The 25,173-nt window shown below is 33.6% G+C and overlaps 1 protein-coding gene across 5 annotated transcripts in view; it reads right to left on the reverse strand.

Moving 5' to 3' along the window:
- LOC115452964 (uncharacterized protein CG43867) overlaps window positions 1-25,173 on the reverse strand; it is a 341,602-nt gene that overhangs the window by 150,779 nt on the left and 165,650 nt on the right. The gene's annotated exons all lie outside the window — the stretch shown is intronic.

Raw genomic sequence — 25,173 nt, forward strand, 5'->3', positions numbered from 1 at the left:
TCTATTTTTGTAGATATATGTATTCATTGTCATAAACTACATAATTAGATTCATGCTCTCTATTTTCATTATTTTGTATTTACTCTTTTTTTTTTGTATTGTTACCCTACTTCCTACAATACCTATTCTAATTAATTTGTGTTAAACAAGACAATAAATAAAACCATATCTCAGAAACACATGCGCCTAATAATATAATTATTTATGGTTGAAATGCATAAAAAAGTTTTTACTGCCAAAATTACCCATTTGGCAGATTTACAAAAAACTCTACTTAAAAATTTATCAAGTCGTTAAAATACTTTCGGTTAAGCCATAAACCCAATTAAATTTAATGACCTACGAAAGGGTTTGGTGGTCGGGGAAATCTGTTTTTCCTGGGCAGTGAGACCACCAGATCGTAAGTACATACGTACAGCAGTAGCGAATGGACCACGGACCATATATACCGAGACCTGCCGTCTTTAGTTTATGTAGAATTATCATTAGAACGATTTGCAGACTGCATTTATACATATAGTACCTATGTGTTGTACCGGGTTCCGTTCGGAAAATGTCACCTATCTACATACAGACCATTTTGCTGACTCTACAGAATTTGCCTATTTGAAGTAATAATCTCATAGAAATTCGAAGCTTTGCCATTGCATTCCAAGATAGATATTCTAAACGAATTTAAACTCTTTGCAATCATCATCAATGTTTCATTTCCAACAAATTTGAACTTAGTCTTCTCTTTTCAAACTGAAACCGTACAATAACACAATTTTCCACAGACACTTCATTTGTATTCACAAAATAAATTAACCGGGCCCCTGAAACCGGAAATAAATCCCATAAACAAACGCTTCCGTGTTCAGTACCAGCCTTCAAAAAGGAGCTAAACGGTGCAGCCGAATGACGTCATTTTGGCTCACAAAAGAACTAAGGGTTAAGTAGAGTTACGCGTCGTTTTGTTAAGCGGACGTTGTGAACGCAATTTTTCCTTTGCTTGGATGGCTTCATGCAATAGGGTTTGATTTAGTATATTATTTTATGTATAACAGAAAAAATTAAAAAGAAATTATTCTGTGAAATCACCATCAAAATTGGTTGAAAAATATTGTTATTCATATTTGATATATTTTTGTGAGAAAAGTGGGGGCGTGGTGGGGTTATTGCGCTATCCTTTTCTCACTCACGCAGCGTTATGGCTGGTAGCATTGGGTGATGTGACATTTCATTATTACCGAATTTGAAATAATTGTGTGTTTATGAATATGATATTTATGTAGGTCTAAAAATGGTTCCAAATGTCATTACTGGTTTAGTAATGCAATTAAATAATTTATGCACAATTATTGACTGCGTTCTATCATGCATTTGTTCCATTCCGGGTGTAGGCAGAGGTGTTGCTAGCTTTGTTAAATGATTTACATAATATGGCGTGAGAGTACTAAAGTTAAATAAAATACCGTTTTTATTTACACATCGTATTATACACATTTTGATCATTTCAATGGACTATACAAAACATAATTTAAAAACAAAAACAAGATAAGTCGTCGTGGCTACACCGTGTTTAACCCGGTCCGCCCGGGAGGATGCATGTATCAAAGTAATGGATCCAAAATTAAAGTGGTCGCCCAATTTCCGGAATAAAAATAACAACACCTGTCCTGCGCGCCCCCGGCGGGTAATGCCGTGAAGATTTATCTCCCGTTACATGGAATTTTAATGTGACTCGTTCATTCGTGCGCTCCGTTTGCATAGGATTTGAATATTGAAGAATTTTGCGACGTTCATTATTTTCAATGGAATAGTTTGTGGATGGAAATTGTGTTTACAATCTATAAATATTAAAAAACAAAGCCCCCAAAATCTGTCTGTCTGTATGTGATCGATTTTCTCAAAATCTAGTGAACGCATTTTTGTATGGTTTTTACTAAAAGATACCGAAACCTGTTAATAGTTAAATTGACTAAAATATAACAATTACTGTTAAAGAGAACGCGTGGTTGTAAAAAATAACAAGCAACCAAAATTTCGTTCGATGCGAGCTTATTTATAAACAGTAAAAAAAAACACAAACAACTTATACTGAACACTACGAATAATTTCAAAAAACACACGACCCGAAAAAACAAAGAACAAAAATACCACCAAAGAGACGAAAGTAACGCCAACATTTCCCTGTAACTGAGAAAAATCGACGTCAACACACATCGAAACCCATTACGTACCTGAATTTAATTTATTTGACGAACCGACAAAACATCCACTGACCACTGGCAATGACGGTTCCCATCAATTTCACTTCATTTCCTACGTCACACACAGACATGCCAAAAATGACCAGCATACTTAGACCTCTCAAATTATACTCCATTTATCCCCAAAGTATCCCCAAACATGACAGAAGGGGGGAGACGCAGGTCACCGTAAATTGATTGAGAAGGGTGCCAATGTAAGAAGACCTCTCGGCACATAGATATCTATAGGCTAGTCGATTGATTGGAGCTTAGTCAGAGCTCTTGTGGGAGTGGGCATCAGGCTCAGTGATATGGAAACCGACGATAATGTTACTGAATGATGTATTTCATGCAACTCCATGAAATTAATTTTCACGCATCCGAATCTATATCAGATAAGGGTACGGCCATCAATATTATTATGTAGTTTACTTGTTATATTAAAAAGTATATAATACGTAATGTCAGTTCATCTATCTTGGTTTCACATCCAGGCATTATGAGACTTATCAAAATAATTTTAACAAAAAATTAAACTTCCTTCAAAAACCACTCAAAACCAAAAAATAATTTCATATAATAGGATACCAACTTTGGAGCTGGTGCCTAATAAAAATAGCTAGTTAAGCTAAAAAAAAATTCGCGTCGAATTGATAACCTCATCCTTTTTTGAAGTCGGTTAATAAAATATGACAAAAACAAAGAACATTAGAACACTTCATAAATATGGGCTTAGGATATGAATTTAGATTATTATTCTTATATGTCGCGAACATGACTCGAGACATATACGAATTCTAATATAGCCATACCACATTATCATGTTGAAATCAATCTACAATATTGTCTTATTACATATTCAATGGTGTACTGATTGCTGAAGTCCCAATGCGTATAGTGTTGCATTGTGACATGCATTAGATATCGTAAATTATTATCTTATTATAAATTATATTATATTACTGGTATTATAAATGCCACTGTTTGTAAAAATCTTTGGACGTTTGAATGTATGTTAGAGATTAATATAGAAACAATTGAAGGGATTTCGATAAAATTTTACACTCGGGTATACATTGTCTTCGATTAATACTTTCGCTATTTGTTATTCCGGTAATTTTCTACCAGGGATTTTTTGTTTTTGGGAATTTTTAAATATATTGTGCCACAGCATCTTAGAGTGTTTTGGGTACTTTTGTAACGAAAAAAGCGTTTCACACGGGAGAAGCCGCTAGTAACACCGAGTTATTTATTTTAATAGATAACTAAGTGTCGCTAATGGCTAGTCCATTGAGTTTACTAACTTTTGTTAGTAATCCATCACATTACGTCAAATATATCGAATTCTGTTCTAGCCCTACAAAATTCATTCATCGACAAACTTCACTCACCTACCAACTTTAGCCAAAATATTTTATATTTATTATTATTATTTTGTAACTAAACAACATGTACGTGTCACCTTATTTGAATAAGTTGTATACACTTCTACTTGGATTCTGACTAGCCATTAGATCCACTGTCATGTAATTTAGATTATTATTGTCAGTAATCTGTTTAGTGTATCTTTATAAATAACTAAATAAACAATCGCATAGGCAGTCCGATCACACAATATTTTTAAAATATCACTGAATTCACAAAAGCCAAAAAGCAATGTTCGCAGAACGGCAAACGGTGCACCACGATTTACATAACTTACAATTACATGGATTTATAATGGACGACACGTGTGTAAAATACATGTAAAAGAACAATATCGTTTGTACGCCGCGCCGCCCCGTATTGAGTTTTATGATATCTGCGCATTGTAAACTCAGGCTTTCAAAATAGGGGAACGCAAATACAAAAAATATTTTTGAGAGTTTTTCTGAAGTATTTCGGGAAGGGACTTTCATCTCTTTCTTTATAGTGAACTCTTTAAATCTATACAGCAACCATGACAAGAAAAAAAAAAGATATAATATGGGTATTGTTGATCCGCACGATATAATCTATCTCAGTTTATTGAATGTGTTTTCATTTATCTCTTTAGACGCTTTCAATTTATTTTAATGTACATTTAAATATACAAACAAATCGTATATCACCAATGTACCCAGCAATTCAATTTTATCAAACATGACCAATATAAAATGACCCCCGAAATCCATTCGCAGTAAAACCTACATTACATTCAAATAGGCACATAAAAATTAAAGAGAAAATCGATCCAACAATTGGATGCAAATTCGCCAAATCGTCAAATCAAGTTTTATTACATCTAATGTGAGCGTAATGCGTGGTGCCATTCAAATTGGTATGTAGTATGCATCGGGCACCTGAGGGCTTGTGTTAACTAAATTAGCATATTGATTGTTTACAGGCATGTCCAGCTGTGTCGGTACCATTCCCGGGGGCGGCACACACATACTAAGAATGTAAGATATATGTTCAAGCCTGTTGGCTGGTAAGCCTGGTTGTTTATCGTTGTAGTTATTTATTTTGACTAGGCGTTATGTACTATTGGGCCTCAGGCCTGTTCAGTCTTATGGGATTTTTAGGCGGTAACAATCCGACATTTTTATAGGCATGTCTTACGTTTGTTAGCCTGACAGGAGTGGATTACACAAACATACAAGACTTTTGGGTGAACGCTTTAGGCGCTCGCAACCCTTGAAAATTAAGCGCCCATGCTGAGGGCAACCCACTAATGGGTTACGAGCCTCGGCTCAGGACAGTCACTGAGAGGGTGAGACATCAACGATCAGGGAGTCTGGTATAATGCAGACGTGCAGGAAATCCAAAATTTTCTTCGTGAAAGAAATAATCAGAGCGTAAGTTTGTATGACTTATTGAGATCCAAGATCCCAATCTCAATCCTCAATCCGATTCCGAAAATGAACCAATGAAAATGAGTATTTGTAAACATGTAAAAATACTTTTCTGATTGGTAATTTTTTTCAGATAGAAAAAGCGATTTGGATCGTTTATGGGAATTGGCGGTTAGTGCCTTTTCGTACTTAATTCTGTACAAAATATCTCCAGCGTTTTTACAACAATAAAATTCTCTCGTCGCCTAACAAGATTGTCTAAACATAGCGCTCTGAAAACGTTGTTTATCATAATAAAATTGTTGTCATTATCAACTTTTACACAAAACATTCTAGTGAAGTTAGGACCATTATCTCGTCAACGATGTTTTAACCACCATCTATTACAAGTCCCCGCACTAATGGACGTGTCGTGTTACACTCTCGAATAATGTCGTCCCGCTTTCTTTCAGCTCGGAAGTGTTTTGGGTTTTTTTACCAAATTAATTTTACATTGTAACGTTATATTTGACGTTTGGGAGGTAACGTTTTATAAGACGCAAATATGTATTGTCTCCGTGAAATATAAGATATTTTGAATTGGATATGGTACACGGAGTTGGTTCTTTGTTAAGGAAAAGTTAAGTTGTATCGGATCTAGCATTGGACGGTTTGACCAGTATTTCAATTTTAGTTTGAACTTCTTACCGCCGTTTTCAATTAACGATCCCAATCGCTTTTTTCTATCTATCTTAAAAATGGACCAATCCGAAAGAGGTTTTTTTGACATGTTTAAAAATGAGTAATTTCGATTGGTCTATTTGGAATCAATATGAAGATAGAGATTGGGATTGTTTATTGAACACGGCTGTCAGTCAATGATAAATTTGCTATGTTATAATTGCTACTTTTGTAAACCTTATCAGAATTTCAAAACAATTTAAACATCTAGCTTTATATATTGTAAATTGTAGTTTGTATGTGTATGTGTTATGTAATGTAATTTTATTTGTTGCTATTACAATGAAACAATGAGGTCATTACCATATACGGTTCCAAGCCGGCATAATTGTGTTCACCGTCGAGGAGTAATCATCTCTCATCAGTCGACATTCTATTGGACTCCACAACTTACCGTCAGGTCCAGTGGAATCGCTTTGCCATCCAAGTGTAAAAAAAATATAATGTGTAGAATCAACTGATTTCATTAAAACAAGTAAGATCAAAAATAATCTTATTAAATATTAAATAAAAGAATAAACATCTGATTCAAATATTTCCTCGATCCACCGCTCATAACCCCTGAAAAGCTCTAGTGCGGAAACACGGAGCTAACGAATAAAACCTGATAAAAGCTTAGACACTGAAGCACAAACTCGCAAGCGAGGTAAAGTGTCAATAAGTGACACTCAGCTCGGTGAACTGATGGTTGAAGTCGGTTCGAGAGGCACTAGATCGATAGATGACCTGAAAATTCAGATTTGAACATGTGAGCTGGTAGTACACATTAACATGCTCGTGTTGAGATATTGACGATATCAAAGTTTAAGGTACTTTATTTTATGTTGATGTTGTCAATTAAGGTATATAAAGGAATTTGTAAACAACCAAAATTTTAAGCAAATCAGTAAGAATGATGGACAGATGGTTAGTTTTGACAAGATTATGAGGTTTACTAAATATTCAATATCGTTTTACAGCAATAATATATCAACAAATCACACATCTATGAACTATAAATTGACTTCAATGTTCATCAAACAAGATATTAATTTATTTATTTACTTCTTCCACATACCTACTACTAATTACAGGTTACACCCAATACAATAGTGTAGAACATCTTCAACATTATCTTAAATACAACTAACCAACATACTTGAACGATGCGCTTAGTCATCATAAAATGTATTACGATAGAACCCATGCGGACTTTTACATATTATGAAATCTCTAGTATTACACAATAAAACAATTACAACAAACAAACATAAATTAAACAAATTATAACGTCTGCAGCGGAGGAAACGCGAGCGAATGTATAAATAACGTCCGCAACACGTATTTGATTGCGGGCTGTGATAAAATTGCAATTTGTATTGCACCTAGAGGTACCGATCTGCCTTTGGATATACCGCAGTGGCTTCATAAATCTCTAGTTATTAATCTATGTAATGTGTGCTAGCTTTGCCAGGTTGATAGATCGTTAAAAATAATGCTAGTCTTATAAATATTTCGTGTTGAAATTTCTTAGGAATAAACAAGATATTAAATAACTTATATAAAACTCTTCGACTGACATAAGGAATAATAATAATAATATCAGCCCTGTATTATATACTTGCCCACTGCTGAGCACGGGCCTCCTTATTACTGAGAGGGATTAGGCCTTAGTCCACCACGCTGGCCTAGTGCGGATTGATAGACTTCACACACCCTCAAAATTCCTATAGAGAACTTCTCAGATGTGCAGGTTTCCTCACGATGTTTTCCTTCACCGTTAAAGCGAACGATAAATTCACAAAGAATATATATATGTATATAGACATGTACATATACAGACACAAGGAATCGAGCTAAGTAATTCCTTATTTGTTCTGGATAAAAGAGCACGTCACAATATCTCAAAAAGCCTAAACATAAATCTGTAGTAGCTACTGAGAAAGCGGTGACCGGATTTTTTCGTCGACTCCTATTTATTGTCGTGAAATATTTTATTCCTTTCCTCCCTTCGAACACTAAGCTTGTAAGCTGATTTTTTTCGTTTTCTGTATGGATCATTAACTTCACAAAAATATTTGGAACAATATTTCTATGTTGAATTTGCTGTTCATTTGGGAATAGTTCGCAAAAAAAATTAAACGCTCTTAATTTTTGTTTTCTGTTTTGTAAAATAATAATAAGTATTTAATCAAGTAATCAAGGGCATATTTATATTTTTTGGCATTAAAAATACCGTTATTATTATGACACAAGAAGTAAATTCTAAATAGTTTTTAATGGTGGTATTACAGTAGTACCAAATTTGTAGGCTAATGCAACAATTGATTTTTTTATTGCATAACACTGGAATTGAGCCAAGTGGGTCACCTGGTGATAAATGTCCACCGTTTATGAACACTTAAGTACTGGAGTCTTGTTGTCAACCTAGCAAGACGGTGTTTTGGGGAATGTTGAGATATTTTTTATCCAATTACATCTACTGGCGAGTTGGAAATACGTATTTACATATTCCACTGAAATTAGAACAGAAATTTTAAATTTCAAATGCTTGTCAATCAAGCAAGACAAGAATTTGTAAAAACAATTAAATATAATGCAATTTATTTTTATTTTGGAATTACAACTGGCAACTTTAAAAACTGATTTTAAATTTCGAATGTTTTTATAAAAACCTCTGTTGTAAAACAATAGTTTGACGCAGACGGTTATTGTTCAACGCTCAGCTATAACTCAAAGGGTACAAACGCAATTAGTGGGTTAGGTGATAACGTCCTGCTCGTAAATCCGGCCTTTCACTATAAAACACGTTACTGTACGTGTAATTAATGAATGATTTACACCCAGTTTTGTTCTTGATGAGTTTTGAGTTGGAAATGGTAACAAGAAAAACTGGCCACGATCGATATTAGAATCTTAAAATTTCAAAATGGTGGTAGAGTGTGACTGTTATAAAAGATGACACTCCTATGTATTAGCAGTAGGCTGTGAAAGTTTGGTTGTTTAGCGGGAGGCCTGCGATTATCTCCCCACTTAAGATAAATGGAAACACAAATGATTTTCAATTGTTTGGCTTCAAAACTTTTGTTCAGACAATTTTTTGGTTGAATTATTATTGTATAATGTGGTCTATAGGATAAAAGTACGCGCTCTTCAGAGACTTTATGACTGAAAATCGTCATACACTAGTTTTAGATATTATTTTTTTAACGCGTTTAGTTTTCAGACATATTGGTAAATTAAATGATGCCTTGTTACTTATAGGCTAAGTTGCAATATATACTAACTTCTAAGCTGCAACAACAAACAAAGCTTGCATACACAGTATTGAATTCCAATTAACGCACAAAAAGAAATTCAAAGCTAACAATATATCCAACATAAACTGAAATACCTAGATACTCCATACATTTCGGCCACCAAACATCACACCGCACACAATTAATACAGCATCTACCTAACGAAAGAAACAATATTGCAAAGCAAATCGTCATAAACATCCCATCGGCCCAACTCTGCCATTCTAAAATCACCCTTATTACATCGATAATAAGATCCAAATAAAGCAACAGTTCAACAAGTGATAAAGGCACTAATTTGCGGAGCACACCGTAAGGTATACCGTAGGAATCACGGGTGGGTTGTTTTCAATTGACGGTATAGCCTGCGGTTCGATGTGTATCGACTGTACAAGTCGTAGTATCGTACTGCTATCAAATTGTTTGTTCTAGAAGTTTCGAACGAGGCTGATCGTGCATGATACGTTTGAATGCATTGTTGAATTTAGTATATTTCATCTAGCACTATTGGATAAAAGGGCGATTTATGGTACATCCGCACTAGGCCAGCGTGGTGGACTACTGCCTAATCCCTCTCAGTAGTAGATGAGGCTCGTGCCCAGCAGTGGGACAGTATATAACACAGAGCTGATATTATTTATTTATATTATTATGGTACATAGAAAATAAAACATATCGCTCAGAACGACAGATCGAACGAACGATCGATCGAACTGAATAAAAAGATCTCAATGCTGTAGTGAACAGTAGATGTTAAAGAACACAGAGAAGGTTGAAAAAGGCTCTAACGAAGAAGAAGAAAATAAATACATATTTACGATTATACTCTTAACGGTTTCTTTCAATTAAGAAAATTATAAGATCCAGTTGATCCTACATTAGCAATTTACAATGGTTATCATCAAGAAACTATTTTTTAGCAGCCTTTCATACCTCAAACTTATTCTCAAAGCAGAAATCGACAATCTTCCTTTCTCGTCTTTATTTCTACAAATTAATACCATTAGTAAGTGCACATGCATTTAATAGTTAACAAAATACAATGTATCCAACATTAGTGAATGTTGAGCCGTCAACTCGAAGCGTTAAGCTTACAAATGGGCCGACTGGACGTTCGTATTTAAACTTTGTCCATCTACTTCGCTCTCCATAAGGCATGAGCATTTGAATGTGGTACGTTGGGATTAGTTTGTGAGTTAATTTGTGTTTGGATTTCATTGATATCTTGAAATGTTTGTAGGTTCTTATTGAATTTGGTGTTTTTGTTGTAACAAGAGGCATCATACAACATAAGACAATACTAACGCAAGCTCTAATACCTAATTTGTATTAGCTAATATTAGTTAAAACATGCTGTATTTTTTATTTTTAATTGCTAAGTTAGTTTTCTGAATTTATTTTATAAATTCGATTTGATATTTTTGGATAATACTGGTTACTAGACGACATTCAATAATAAGAATCAAATACACAAATCAGGTGTTTTAACTAATCTTTTTGGATCATAAAACGACTAAACATGTCCTTTAAAATTCTAGCATTTGATGCTACATCATCTAACTCCACAGCTACCATCTTAATCTTACTTAAACAAGGACTCGAAGTCTACACCTTGTCTACACACTGGCTCACTATTCATAACGCATGTCATTTCATGCCACAGAGCTTGAGAGACCTTACACGCCATTTACACAAAGCGCCTGGTAATTGACGTCACCTTAACCTGTCAAAGGGTTGGCGAATATCCAATTACACTACGAAGAGGTATAGAGTGCCTTTATGAGCGCTAAATAGAGTAGGATTTAAGGGTTAGAACGATAAAATGTTTAACTGTAAGCTTTATAACTGGAAATTTATAATTAGAAAACCTTAGTTCAACTAATAAGTTGTAATAAATTGAACTTTTGCTAACATATGAGTGGCAAATATGTCCACAGGTCAATTTAAAATGGTCTTTCATTCTACACGCAATGGACGAACAAGAGATACTAAAAATCCATAAACAAACGCTAACACTGCAATGCGTAACAATTATTCAGCATGATAAATAGAGCAAGTTTTTGAAGTTCACTCGGGAGCCCTAATTCGCACGCATCAAAGAAAAATAGGTTACGTACCGTGACAAATCGGAGCCCGCGCGGAGTTTCGTCGAAATATTGACGTCGTTTACATTATATCGACGATATTCGGGGATATTTACGCTATGTCCGGACACTGGCACGAGTTGGCAACAACATTTATCATACAACACAAATATCAATAAGTTGGTCGGCGCGGGTCGACGGTAACTAATGGCGTTACCCGTACTGAGCTGCTGCGCAAACGTGGAATTAGGTGAAATAACGCAATACAAAAAGTTTTGTTCCAACTTGTTCACGAGCGGGGAATAATTATTAATCCCTTTGCATTGGAATTTGTGCTGTAATCGCATTACGCTTTGTGTTTTATTTTGCATTGCGACTTTTTTGTGGAATTTGGTGAAATATAGATCGTGTTCCACATAGATTAGGTGACAACTCGTTTCACTCCATTCTTGATAGTAATATGGCAGGAGTCAGGACTGTTCAATACGTGCAGGGAATTTTGCATCATGGTGTTAAGTGTTGTACGGATTTGAGCTATCTACTCAAGCCATAGAAGCGATTTTTCATTGTTATTCCCAATTACTCTGCACTTAGCATGTTTTTCCAAACTACCATCTGTCTCAAAAATATACATGTGAAAACGTTTATTTCCTATTTTTGCCGTTTCTGCTCGCGTGATTTAGGCTTGCCGTTTTTCATCGTAGTGGATGCATTTTTTCGGGATAAAAAAGTATCCGAAATTCTTCACCATTCTTTTTTGAAATTTCTAGTTTTTAGTTACATAGGGATAAAATATGTACTAATAGTTGAATACATACATCAATATTATATATTTACTACAAAATAGATCTGTTGTTCCGAACACTCACTGTGTTCAACTGAAGTGTACTGCAATCCGGTATTGGTTACCATTTTACTTATACTCTATTGAAAGCGCTTTAGCACTGCATGTTTAAAGTTTGGATACATGACGATTCATGATTGATGATTTTAGCGCTGCAGCGAACTTTAGTTAACTCCAAATTGTGAACTCTTAGTTCATGGACGTTCATGTCTGTAGAATATACGTCAAAGCATACATAAGTGTATAATGTGTCAGTTAACGTTAAAAATAATTATTACTTTTTGCCCTTTGAAAACAGTTTCTATATCATTTTAATAAAGTATATTGCTAATTGAGTATAAAAGCCACAAAATCATTCTATATTTTTATAGACCCATAAACCCATAATTTATATCGCAGATGTTAATTTATGAAAGACAATGAACTACCACAGTTTCAATGCCAACTAACAACTACTAGCAGTTCTTGAAGCGTCTAGACGCTTCATAATAAATTACAAAAACAATTAATCAAAGGATCGATGAAAACCAAGACCTAGATTGGAAAAATCATAAACACATTTCTATTCTTACGTAAACTGTATTATGAATAGATGAAGAGCAAAATGTTAAATTGACACATATTTTTTAACAGCTCAAGAAATTAAGAAATAGGTCACTTTATTGTGTCTTTAATTTGATTAAAAATTACTTGAGATCTTTTACCAGCTCAATAAATGACGAAATATGACATTTTGTTATAATCCTTTTAATTCAAATAATATTTAAAAGAAATTTGCATCCCCTTAAACATATTTTTTAATAATGTATGTACTATCGCAGGCCTATACGAAATTTATAAATATAGGAATTGTAAACACAGTTAGTCATTTCACAGCTGTTATTTATCCGACTGCTAGACGTTGAGTCGTTTAGAACTATTTCTATTTGAGCCGATGCGCTCACTTTAATGAATACTTGACAACTTCTGCCTTGGAGGTCTGCCTTGTAAGTTGAACTGTATCGTGGCTTGTAGTTCTAGAACGTGAATATATTTAAAGACAACCCTAGTATTATTAATCCAGAAGTTAATGAAGATATTTTGATGTTAAAAGTATATATATAAATTACTGGACGGATTTAGAAGGAATTTGGAATACATATAGAGCTTATCCTGTATTAACATATAGTTACTTTTATCCTAAAAAAACTGGACAATTGAAAGTTGGAATTTACGCAATTAACAAATTTATAGGTAATGTATTTAAGCATTTAAGTGCATTTTAACGGTTTTAAGCTTTTTCTTTACACGTGCTGTAAGACATTGCTTGTTGTCAAATTTCATGATTCTTGGTCAGCGGGAAGTAGAGCACCCTATAGGTTTAATTCCCCTGTTAAATCACAAAATATGCGACATAAATGGTCAAATTTCTTTTGATTGCGTTGACTCACCGGTTTAATTTTTTTTTACAGCGGAAAGAGGCCACAAACCCGAGCAATATATATAAATTTCAACTTGATACCTCTAAGAGTTTCTAAGAAAATGGATCTTGACAAATAGACGGACAACAAAGTGATGAATCAAGGTTCCTTTTGAGATACGCAACCCTAAATAGACCACAGTGTAAATTTCATTCTGGAAAATATGTTTTGTAGCATTTCACCTAAGATTGACTTACTTCTGATTGTAAAGTTCGTAGACCTGCCCTTTGCCATGTCATCTGATAGCACACTTCCTGTGGTAAGTAAAGAAAAATGTTCTGTTCAGTTCCCCTCTCTAATACTCCTCTAGGAGCACCTACTTAATCACAACAGAGATTTAGTTCATATAGGGGACGCATCACATACAGGGTGTTGCAAAATGTTATCTATGCATATAAAATAGGTCAGATTACTCTTGAGTTCGGCTAAACAGATTGTGATAGAGGATATACTAGTATATCAAACGAAATTCCAATAATATATCACACTATTTTTATGCTTATTTGGATATCGTTTGCAATCATATCAATCGACAAAATTCGTTTCAGAATAATTTGAAGATAACTTTGAAGGTTACACATCTAATATTTGTGATAGTTACGTGTATTGTATCTGACTTAATACAAATTGTGTAACTGGTTGTTGTCTCTGATTAATAAATAAATAAAAATGGAATTGATAAAACCCTACTAAAAACACCACTAAAAAAGTCAAAGGAAAGCACTTACCCCAGCTATTTTAGTTTAAAAAACCAAACTATGGAACCAGTTTTTAAATTCTAAGGAACAAATCTAGAAGTATAATATTCAAAAAAATATCCACATCGGTTCATATGGCTGAGTTCTGAGGTAACATTAAAAAAAATACACGTCCAATTGATAATCTTTTGAAGTCGTTTAATATAACTAACCATTTTAACCATACTACTATCAAACACCCTGTAGGCGCCGTGAAGCACCCTTCAAGGAGTTTATTTACAAACAGTAGGCAGTAAATCCATTGCTGCTGGGTATATCTCATTACTAAGTTTTGTCGGTGAGAGTTAACTCCCCGGTTACTCGCTTGTTATAAGTTCACTTATATACTTCCACGATACTGGGTGCGGTTTTAGCTTTTCATGTCAATATTCTTGTTAAATGCGTCGTTTTATTTTGTAATTTTAATGAAAGTTATTTAAATTAATTTCATGATCTGTATATGAAAATGAATCTCTATTTTCCTTGGACACGCCCCAAGTTAGACAATTAAGAAAGACGTAACCGATTAAATTCATCGTTTTTTTTAAGTTGTCTAACACTTTATAGAAGGATATTACTGAAAGAAAAATTTTAAAAAAGTTTAATAAATTGCAAAAAATTCAAAAAAACTTAACGCCTATTTTATTTCCGCCAGTTCGATGAATGTTTGATGAACATTTTTATTTTTGAATCAATATATTTATATAATTCTTCTATATGCGTGTATGTCACTGTACTTCTATTAAACCTTTAGAATAATATCGATGAATGTTTTTCAAGTTTTTTCGAGTTGGTCCTTGCATAGTTTAGATTCACAATTGGACCCGGTAGGTGGCACTGATTCTGGGATTTTATTTCCTATTTAGGGGAACACAATATCTCTTGGGGCAGCTAGTTATCAATATATATATAACGTCGAAATTTGAGTTTATTTAGAATATAAACTATTAACTGAAATTTGAACTTTGGTAGTACAATAAAGACTCATTTTCATCAATGCAACATAAACTTATAAAACCAGATTGTAAGAACGCGGAACGCTCATAACTCTCTCAAAAATACGAAGCTATTTATCGTAAAAGGTGCATCAATACCTTACAATTCAATGCACAATGATTTTCGCGTAACAAAACTAAAGACCAATGTAAACTGACCGTAGGGTAGCGTATCACATTGCAAATAGAACCGAATGAGTTCGTAATAGAGTAGAGTATTGAATAAAGATGTGTGCAGGTGAATAAAGGCCTACATGTACAAAGCTGGACTTTATAATGCATTGTTGGATGCGAGTTCAAGTAGAAATGGACTACCGTGCAGTCTATCTACGTTATTGTTCTCTCGCTATTTATCTGTGTTTACTGCCTGCTATTATTAAGCTGAAAGGCGCTTTTTTGCTATATACCTGTAGCGTAAAATAGGGTTGACACGTTATTTAAAACGTTTTGTTGGCTTTTTTATAATTTTAACATGTTAGTGTTTCCATTGGAGTTTGTAAGCTTAGAGTTGATCGCTTCGCCTATGTTTAGTTTTTTTCCGCTGCAAAAATCTGTAAATCATTGGAGCGGTTCATAATACTATCAATATGAAGACAGAGTCATCTACTTCAGTCTCCCCCGTGAACACGAAGGCTGCAAAGTCTTCGAAACGTCGGGAGAAAATTAAAATATGAAAACCGCGATAAAATCCCGAAAATAGTTTTATAATGTCTAACGTTCGCGTGAACATAAGAAATCATTAAAAATGTGATTAAATATTCAAACATTTCCTAAAAGAGTTCAGCTGTTTCGACGTTTGCTTCCAAACATCCAAACTTTCGCATTTATAATTTTAGTAAGATAAAATTATCATTAACATATAGCAATTTAAATGTTAACTTATAAACGTAATTTTGGAAAGAATTTTACCTGTTGTATATTTAAAATTATTATATGAATTGTATCGAGGTAATCTGAGTATCATCCGTAGTATCAATCTCGAAAATGTAGTCTCACGTTCCAAAACACGAAAAATATGAAAACAGGGAGTGAAGATCATATTACTATTACAAAGAACTCTTTCAGATTCTTAAACTTTTCTAATTCCGTTTTCGAAGACTTTCGCTTCGATAACAGCGTCGTTTAGCAATTTCGTTTGACAGCAACGAACCGTGACAATTTTGAATTTGGAAATATTTAAATTGGATTAATTTGGAACTAAGCCGTTTCAATTTTCGCAATATTGTTTGTTAAAATAGTTAATTATTTTGTTTAATTTAACAGCCATTCGAAATTCAGAATATTATTGATATATTATAGAATTATTAGTCATACTCACAATTAGATATAACGAGTAACTAGTGTATTATTGAGTCATAACACCTCTCAGTATATTATATAAATCTAGACTAGACTAATAAAAAAACCATGACCTATTGAAGAAGTATATTTTTTGTAACCTAATTAATATACACTAAACTAATATAACATATTTCATACTAAAAAGTTTTGTATTACTTTATAAACAACCACTACCGTAAAACAAATTCCATCCCCCAAACAATTCAAAACGAAATAATCAAAATATTCAAAACCGTTAAATCCAATTTTGAAAAGTGCCTTTGTCTAGCGCTACTCAATTACTTAGCCAATTAGTGCTAAACTCAGAACTACTAACAAATCCAATATTTTACCGACTAATTGCCAACTACTCATTGTAACAAATGCTAGGCTGCTTAATATCTAAAAAATAGCAAAATATAATTTTAAAAGAAACACTGAACAACCCTAATTGTGTTTAAAAGTGTATTGTTTAAAATTAGAATGTAATTAAGAAATATTCTTTTTTTAAACTTTCTTCGGTTTGAGCTTGCTATTTTTTTTACTTACATTGAAAAAAAAAATATTGATGGCTTCCACTGATTACCTTAATATAACCATACTTTTAGGTTCTCTACCGTTTGATATTTAAAATAGACGTATTCGAAATCAAATTCTTAGTATTTTAACGCTTACTTCAATCAAATAGAAGTTTGCTAGAAAATATGATGAAAATAAAATTCTTATATTAGATACTATTTTAAAACTTCCATTTTTGTATAATCGGTAACAATTTTATTTCAAATTTTATCTAATTTCATATACAAACTCGTGTATATGCGGCTTAGACTTTTATTTACCGTTAAAACCCTATTTCAAACAAAATAAAGCCTATTCGCAAACAATAGCATAAATCTGGAAATCACCACGCGTAGTTGCATAATGCCTTCATTTTTTCTTTCACTCCAATAATGCGAAAAATATGTCGAAGAGTGAAAGGGCCAGTGTCGGCATCCATCATAATCGCGGTGAACTAAGGTCGATTAGTTATGAGGGCGGGAAGGGAACAGGTTCGACTCTGCAGAAAGTTTAGGACGAAGTTATTTGTTGATTTTGTGTGATTTTTTAATTATTTAATTTGGTATCATAAAAATATTCAATCTCTGTATAAAAGTAATTTTAACAAAAATTAAACCGCCTTCAAAACCGCTCAAAACCAAAAATAATTTCACATAACAAGTAAATGTTGGATACCAATTTTGGAGTCGGTGCCTAATTAAAATTGCTTTTAGGTATCATGGATATTTCTGCCTTTAAAATTTCGTCATATTAAATTTTAAAGGCCGAAATATCCATGATTATTAATTATTTTTACGTTTTTCTTTCAACTGCGAGAACTAATCACTAACTAGACGTGAATTTAAATTCTTTACTTGCCAATACTTGTTTAGTTACCCAGATTAAAGGTGAAACAAAATGTATGAAAATGGACCTTGAGGTATCGCCTTAATTCAAAATTTAAGATACGAAAATTTACCTATAACGCAATAAAATTAAAAAATATATTTATTATTATTAATAATTTCACAAAAGAATAGGCTCCGTACAGCCTTAAAATATTCCACTGAAAAAAAACTACGTTCTATTTTCAAACAAATTCGAAACAAACGGTAAATTCAAAACATGTCGACAGCCCTAGAGCAACAATCGAATGTATTAAAATTTAAAACATACCGCTACCTGACTCACGAATCTTGTTTAATAACAATGCATGGAACGAAAAACTAATTTTCGATCATCGTTGTTCTGCGATTTGTTCCGCGTTGTACGACATAGCGTATCTTCTACTAAATTTTTAATTTTATAAATGTGTCATCTTTATAACTATATAAGAAAACGTTATGAATATTTAGTAGATATTACATCTAATTACATGGTAGATAGATTTAATTTCGAAAAAAGATTATAAAATATTATCTTGTATATCCCACGGAGTTAATTCGTAACCAAAGCAATTTCCAAAACTTCGCAACGCTATAAGCAAATAAAATTCCCAAAGATTCCACCAGCAACTCATGTTAACACCATAGTAAAATAAACACTTGTTTACAGTCCACAAAATATTTTAACACATACAACGTATGTACTGCGAAAACCATCTTTCCAGATAACCAATTCAACAAGAACCCTCACACATCTAAAATATTAACTTGAGAGGGATATCTTTAAATTGGTGAGTGCGGAAGAGCACTACCATAGTAACCATGAAACGCCCTCGCATACTTAGAATAAATTTTCAATGCTATGGTTTACCGCCAAGTTTAAGATGAGCCGCAAGTTACATGCTTTTTAATACAAGTCATAGGTCTTTCAAATTTGGATGTTTGCACGGGTCGTTAGTTCTTTTCAAGGGTTTGTGTTACGCACTAAGTTTATCCGAGTGTAAAAGGGAACTCTAGAAGCGATGAGTCGAACAAAAGTTTAACACTTAATGTGTTTTTAATACGCTATTTAGAAGTGCTATCCTAAAATCCGATGATGGATGGCCGATCTAAATATAGGGTGATTTCAAAGTTCTATTCAGATTATCTATTGAATAGAAAGAGTTCGTTAGTTGGCGAATTCACAGTCCTTGTATTTCGGGAAATTTAACCATCAATGTACTTAGAATTTGGTAAAAAAAACGCGACGCAACTCCGCGCGTTTTATTGTGATAGGCTGAGAGACGAACACGTGACTGACGCATTGGTCTCTCGACCAATCACAAACATCAAAACTAAACGACTACAAGTCACGTTTTTTGGGACATTCTAGGATGCTATATACATTAATTTACATAATTATTCTCATATAAAATTACTGTCAAAGAACAACTACATAATCGAAAAATTGTTAATACATTCATACTGAGACGCAAATTGTATAAATGATAATATCATATAACCGAAAAAAATATGTAAAACAGTTTGATAAATATGGAGTAACTTGACCTTTCTGAATGCATGAAACTAAGGTTTTGCGGTCACGGTCTAGGACAACCTCGATCGTATTTTAAAATCCTTCATTTGCAATAAGAGGTACCTAATGAAATGTGTATGATGCAGTGGCGAAGCGTCCTTTTAACCCGATTCCTACCGGCTTCCCTCTTAGGTTTATTTACGTTTATCTTATTCCTTTTCTGTTAAATTGGCCGCGATATGTAATTATGGTATTTTTTTGCCTCGGGTTACCTTTTGAAAAATTTCACCTTTCGCCACCTGTATGATGTCTATAGATGTTAGGTGAAGTTTAGTGTGAAAAAGGAGCTGACATTATGTTTCCAGATTCTTCTGTTTTTGGCAGCCATCAAGGAAGCTGTAAGTTATTTAACTACATATAACAATCTTATAATCTAAAAGAACTCAAAGGAACTTCCAGCGTCGTGAATCCACGTAAGCACGACGTCATTAGCCGTCACACGCGTTAACACGTCACAGGTGCGGCACGTCGCTCGTTACGGGGCCCCGGACCCAATGGGCTGGAATGAGGAAGTTCGCATATTATGCTAATGCTCTGCGGAAACACACGAATATGTTGCAACAAAGCGAGTGTAATGACTGAAAGAGGTTTCCCTTATACTTTTGTTAGAACAGGAGGTGTAAATAATTGTTTTGTTAATTTCCGATAAAAATAGGACAATACTACCTCTTTCAAGGGTAATGGACGATATCAAAGTTTTTGTGGGGATCCTATATATCCATATAAAACCAATTAGAGTCAAAAACGTAGTGAATGAATCCATCCTAACCGAATTTCGACCATGGCAGCAAATCTGAACAGAGATCAGCCAGGTACGCAGGAGATTTTATAGTGCACAAGTGTGTGCGTAATACACAGGGGCTCTCTCTGCTCGCTTTTACCTTAAAATTATTTTGAAAAGAGCAACACCAAAGTTTCTTGCCCGTTCTTCTCTGGTGAGAACTGCTTTCCGAACTGGTGGTAGAGTTAATATTGACGGAATCTAAATAATTTATAACATAGGATTTTATATAGGATTTTGAATCCATAAAATGTTATAAATTTTAAATCATTTCATTTCATTTCTGTTCCGTCACTTTCATAGATAGAAATTTTAGGGTTATTGCAACAGGGTTAAACGCAAACTAAACAATTCAAGGGCCTTATTCTCTATCCCGCACGTTATTTTAACAGTGCGTAACAAGCACGTAACACAACACATCATGTTTAGGACTATAGAAATTTGGCTTACAGAATACCATTCCACGCACATTTCTCGAAGATAACATGACACGGCCGCGTTACGCGTTTACACTATGATACAGAATAAGGGCCCAGAACCCTACTGCGGTCAGACTTATAAATTCAGTTGACAAATTTCACACAAACTTCCGAACGATCTTCCAAGAATCCTTTGTGCCCGTATAAAAATAATAATAACTTAGATATTCAAACCGGTTCCTCGCTTGCGGCTGTTATACGAAGGATATCCGATAGTGTTTATGTTTTAAGCATGGAATTGTGAAGAAATATGAACGCATCCTTCTTTCTAATGTAATTTATTGTGATCGCATTGATTTTCTTTTTAAAACAAAAAAAACTGTTCGCACTGTTTTTCATGCTTCAACTCGTGTAATTCATAATATAACTAACTCATAATATATACAATAATTCAGTATTTTATCAAATTGTTTTTGGGTTCTATTGCGGTTTTTATTATGAAATCCGCAGATACTCTTTTATACTTTCTGCGAGAATAATGATGTCAACAGACAGATAAAAAGTTATAATCAAATCTATTACAAAACTTCTTTGTCTAAAATCTTTATAGGTCCATTCGGAACCCACAAAACACAAAATAAACACATTATCCGCGCCGCTAAACACAAATTCGGATTTTTCTTCATTCTTAATGACGACATCTCTATAAATCTACGTTTTATTTCATCTTTTTTACGCGAAACCATTTTATTGTTCAGAGACGTTGCATGCTACACGCTATTCGAGAGTCCAGCAAATACTGTACTGTGTGGTTACTATATATTCCGAGCTTGTTTTTCGGTGGTAAAGGTTTTGAAATTGCATTTGCTTCTACGCTCTTTAAGCGGTAGAGTCGATAGGGGAAAATTGACATTCCCCATATTTATTGTTGCAAGATATAAACTAAAAATTATTAAAATCAATTACATATAATCAAAGATCGTAGCGAATATTAATGAGTTAAAATATCTATCTATCTATTTAAATGAATTTTAGCTTAACAAAACAAAATTGACAGTCGTCACTGGTACCATCGCGTGTATAAAATCGTATTTTAAGAATAAAACTTTATCTAGGCCAAGGGACACTTAAAGAAGACATAAAACATCAAATTTTCTTCCTTATTTTATCAAGAACAAATGAGGACATCGTTAAAAAACTTTCCCTACTTAAATTCTTAGAAATGCAGCTACTCGTCGGCAGTCCGCCATTCTCTGAGACGACAATAATTGGGGCATGATGTATAATAAGGCGCTGTGGAGCCTTTGTTAGGTGAAATTAAAGGCAAGACCGCGTCGCCATGGCAACCGGACAAGCTATCCATCGCGTCCCCGGCGTACAAAGTTGTCGACTCGAAAGCCGTCTGCGTAGTTGGAAAATTTTATTCATAAACCAAGTTAGATTGATTTTCATAATTTGTTACGAATTATAAAGTTGTCGGTCCATCGGATAAAATGTTGTTGGTTGTTATGTTTTACAATTTGGTTTAATCTATGGGAATTAATAAAGTTAATATATGAAAATAACCTTAAATAATATAGTACAGTATACTAACTATAGTTTAGCTTTAAACATAAAACACTTACGGAGTTTATTACACATTCTTACCTGCAACAGAAAATACTTCATTTAAAATAACAAAATTTAACACCAATAGATAAACACTAAAATACACCAACAAAAAGGTTGCCACACCTTTTCTTCCCTCACGAAAATAATTTCGTTTTTTCATATATATATTTTTGTCCTATGCGGATATTAGAACAATTCAATAAATCAACACGATCGTATTTACAGCATTTCTTTCATAAAAACGCTTAGAAAGTGCAAGTGACAACGGATAATTTCATATCCGAAACTCCCCCAACAAATAACAAACAAAAAATACGATCTGGAACACGCGAAAGTGAATTTCCTTGGTGGTGCAGACTCGCCTCGCTTCCCCTCGATGATTCTTAATTAAACCAACCATTGTTGCACCTTGCAAGCAATTCATAACAAATGCTAGGCGATAATGGTCGAAGTTCGGCTGAAGAAACTCTCGAGGAGGCATACTATGATATTTCGAGAAGTATTTTAGTTATTGTTTGTGATAATTATTTGGTTGATTTACTGGCACTGTAAACATAAAGTTTAACCTGATTAAAGAATTCGTAAAAACAAAGCTGTTTTAATGCGAAAACTTGCCAAGAACTTTGTTTATACAGACATGAAAATAAGTCCGATATCAAAATTATCATGGTACATACAAAATCTGAATACATTAGGAGTTTATAATACTAATCCTTTCATAGTCGTGAGCATATTTGCATTTTTTTCATAAACAAGCTGTTTCAGGCAATAAGGTCTTATATTTTCTAAAAGAGAGTTTACTTTTTGAAGTGTGCAATAATAGTCAATTTTTTACTTGAAGTTTACTGCAAAAAAATACAACATCAACGTTCAAAGAGTTTTTGCAGAGAAGTCATAACAAAATCGATGGTACGCATGTAATTTTGACATTGCGTTACTAAATGAAACTACATGCTTATCTTTCTGGTCTTTCAAAAATACTGAATATTGTTTACTTTTGAAGTGTGTAATAATAGTCAGGCTATTACTAGAAGTTGACGGAAAAAAAACAACATTAAGGACTTTTGCAGATAAGTCATAACAAAATCAATGATACACTGGGTAATTTTAACATTGCGTTACTAAATAAAACCACATGCTTATCCTCTAAAAAATAACATTTGACCTTAAGTTACTCGAACCGTATATATAGCAAAAGAGTGTTAGTTTCAGACAAAATAGACCAATAAGAAGTAATTTTAATTTTTGCGCTCTAATGCCCCTACTTCTATTCTCGGGGAATTCGTCATAGCAAGAATATCTCACTTTCTATCAAAAAATATACTCGCACACATGCCATATTCGCACTAAACTATAAATTATTTAAAAATAAAACTGGGTTTTTGTTAAAAATATCCGTCATTCTCGGATGATATTTAGCACAATATTAACAGAGGTCACAAATATGTAAACAAATGTCAAAATAACCCTATATATTATACGACCATGCTATACAAAGCGAGAATATTTTCAGAGTAATCCTTCGGTTCTATACGGACCAAGCTCCCTCGATAATTGGTTTTCTTCGTCTTTCATAAAGCACACTCCCTAATTGAATGCTATGACGAATTTTCACTTGCTACCCGCTTCGGACTTTCTTTGAGCTAAAAGACGAAAGCAACTGCTCGCCTTTGCAAGGTACGACTGCCAATAAACAGAAACATCCAGAACCCTATTAAGAAGTTAATTACATGGCAATGTATTGTTTTTGAGATGTGAGGTTAATAATATTGAAATAAAACTATTTTCTGCATTGTATGGGAAGTGACAAAGGCTTGCACTCTTCGAAATCTCGGAAGTAAATTATGATATAAAAACGCGATAAAATCCGAAAAATGTCTTCGTCATTTAAATTATATTGACTATTGCAACGTTTAAAGAAATCTTACAAAGCCATGGACGCTTTTTAGTTAGTAATTGATGACATAGGACCCAATATTTTGCGACATATTAGATTCAGAATATTATCGTTTCGTAGTTAGTTATTATTTAACTGAACATTAAAATAAAACTATTTTTCGTCTTTTATCGCGGTTTAAATTATAATTTTCTGTGGACGTTTCGAAAACTGCAGCCTTCATGATGAATGAAGGAAGAATATTAACCAGAATTTAATATTACCCTCATAAAACCTCAGACTTAAAATAACAAGAATAAACGATTGTGCGCTTAATGCAATTAGTGAAACAACAGTTTTTGTTTTCTTGTGTACTTACTGCATTATCTTTTGAGATCTTTACTAGCATCCGTTGCATTGTCTCGGGAATTTGTGCACTTTGCTGCCTGAAAGCTGTCGTTTCAACGCTCAACTCCGAAATAAAGTAATAGTTCGACTGGAAGAGACTTGTTTGTAACTATAAAAGAGCATTAATTTAACAAAACGTATAGTTTTGAAATAACTGTGGTTATATAGTAAAAAAACCATTGATGGATATTTTTTTATTGGTTTGAATGATGAGACGAGCTTGCCGTTGACCTGATGATAAACGTTACGACCGCCCATAAACAGTAGAAACACTATGCAACACCTTGAATTACGAAGTATTGCTTGGTATTCCACTGCGCTCGCCATCCCGAGACATGAGATGTTAAGTCTTATTATGTCCAGTAGTTACACTGGCTACAATGTAATAATAATACAATATTTAAACCAGAACACAACAGTGACTACACACTGCTGCTTGGCGGCAGAAATAGACATTGGTGTGGTACGTACCCGCTACCCAGGCGGAATCACATATGAAAGACCTACCATCAGTAATGTTGTTATTTCCTGAAACTGGATTTTTGATTGACTTTCTTAACCAAGAACTGTAACAATAAGTTTTATTCTTCAGTTAAAAT

This window comes from Manduca sexta, chromosome 11, assembly GCF_014839805.1.
Source record: "Manduca sexta isolate Smith_Timp_Sample1 chromosome 11, JHU_Msex_v1.0, whole genome shotgun sequence".
In the NCBI taxonomy this organism is placed as follows: domain Eukaryota; kingdom Metazoa; phylum Arthropoda; class Insecta; order Lepidoptera; family Sphingidae; genus Manduca; species Manduca sexta.